This window comes from Octopus bimaculoides, chromosome 24 (assembly GCF_046866305.1).
Source record: "Octopus bimaculoides isolate indiv1 chromosome 24, ASM4686630v1, whole genome shotgun sequence".
Lineage (NCBI taxonomy): Eukaryota > Metazoa > Mollusca > Cephalopoda > Octopoda > Octopodidae > Octopus > Octopus bimaculoides.
Window position 1 is genome coordinate 12,568,667 of NC_142951.1, and position 1,845 is coordinate 12,570,511.

General features: G+C 39.2%; 1 long non-coding RNA gene across 1 annotated transcript in view; it reads left to right on the top strand.

Annotated features, from left to right (window-relative positions):
- Window positions 1–1,639, top strand: part of LOC128250799 (uncharacterized) — a 19,827-nt gene extending 18,188 nt beyond the window's left edge. Inside the window, exon 2 of the long non-coding RNA XR_016238164.1 lies at window positions 1–1,639. This exon is cut by the window's left edge and continues 13 nt beyond it. This is a non-coding gene — a long non-coding RNA (uncharacterized LOC128250799).
- Window positions 1,640–1,845: the final 206 nt, after the last annotated feature.

The following is a 1,845-nucleotide window of genomic DNA, read 5'->3' on the forward strand; positions in this document are numbered from 1 at the left end:
CAAGCAAACACAGAAACTGAGCAAAACCGGAAATGATTATTGCATAATATGCATCAAATTGCACATTGAATATTGATGCGGTTAATTAGTTAGATCGCGATAATCTATGATGTGGTCACATGCAGCCACTGGAAGCGTAATAGTTTTAATTTTGCGGAAATTACTCTTAAGGATGGGTGGATTGGGACTTGTGTGCGCCAATTAATCTCAAGGATCATGAGTTCGAGTCCAAAGCACTACTTTTAGCTACAGCAAATATTCTGCTCAATACCACGGATTTGCCTGTCAGTTGTTTGATCTTAAATAGTTGAGTATGTCCCTTAGTTAATCTGTTAATTTAACAATTTAGATATATGTCCCTTAGTGGTTGACGATATGTGAATCTCTGATCAAGAGCAGAAATTGTCGGCGAGCATCGTAGCCATGTGTTGAGAGGGATTCTTTGGAGCCTGAATAATTCACCTCTGGAAACGTGGATGTTTCGTTTAACATTCTTAAACAACCCTTATTCAAGGACCTTTTGAGTGAGATGGGCAACATGACCTGAAAAAAAATTCTAACTCGGCCGCACTTGCAAGATCATGCGCTATTGTGGTTGTGATGCATGTGGTTGTGATGCATGTGGATGCATGTGGTTGTGATGCATGTGGATGCATGTGGTTGTGATGCATGTGCCTGGTGTACACTTATCAGACGGGTCGTCATGGTGCTTATACTGGGCCTCGTATATTTCAGCCGTGTGAATTGGGGCATTATCATCCTGAAAGTCTGCGATTCCCTCCTGAAACAGTTCCGCATCCATAGCATGAATTTGATCAGATAAAATGCCTAAATAGTTTTGAGTATTAATTCTGCCATGAAGAGAAACCAATGGACCGGTGCATTTCGAGCCCCCCCCCCCCCTCCCAACCACCACCACCACCACCAATTAGCACAGATCCTTCTCCATATTTAACAGTTGGAAGAAGGCAGTCTAGATCAAATGCTTTTTTTTTTTTAGCTGTCTCCATACGGATACTCGGCCAGTGGTCGAAAATAAGGTAAAGGATTACTCGTCCGAGAAAATAACATTCTTCCACTGCTCTAGGGACCAATTCTGTAGGTTGTTACTCCAGTCTAATTGATTTGCAACGTTTGATTTTGAAAGTAACGGTTTTCTGATTGCAGCTCTCCGTGATATCCTACTTTTTTGCAGATCCCAGCGAACGGTCTTTGTGGAATCTGGCTTCTCGAGGTGGTCATTAAACTCTGCAGTAATTTTGGGAGCTGTACGTTTGTGACCCTTTCTAACAATTCGCGTAAGAGTCCAATGATCCCAGTCTGAAAGTTTTCGTTTTCTTCCGGAGTTTTGTTTCCATGAGGTAGTTTTCCCTCTTTCTCAAATGCTGCTATTACTTTCGAGACAGTACTTCTTGACACACCAAACATTTCGGCTGTTTTAGTTACGCTAGCGCCTGCCATACGAGCACCAACAATTTGACTTCTTTGAAAATCTTATAGATCTGTGATTTTAATGAATTTTAATTACCGTTTTCTGAGGATATCTGAAAAGAAACAGCAATTTTAGCAAAACTTATTAAGCAACACTAATAATAAATAAAAAAAAAACATAGAAATGAACAAGATTTTGACAGTTTTATTGGTATTTCCATATTATGATGCTATTATGGTAGATGTTTCCATTATTTTGTCCAACCTCTGTATGTATTATGTATGTATACGCACATACATACATATATAACGTTATACATATAATATATATTCTAGTGACTATACACGCAATTTTTCTTTCATGTGAAATACCATTAACACCAGCGACGCAGTTGTTATCCGTAAAATACCGTT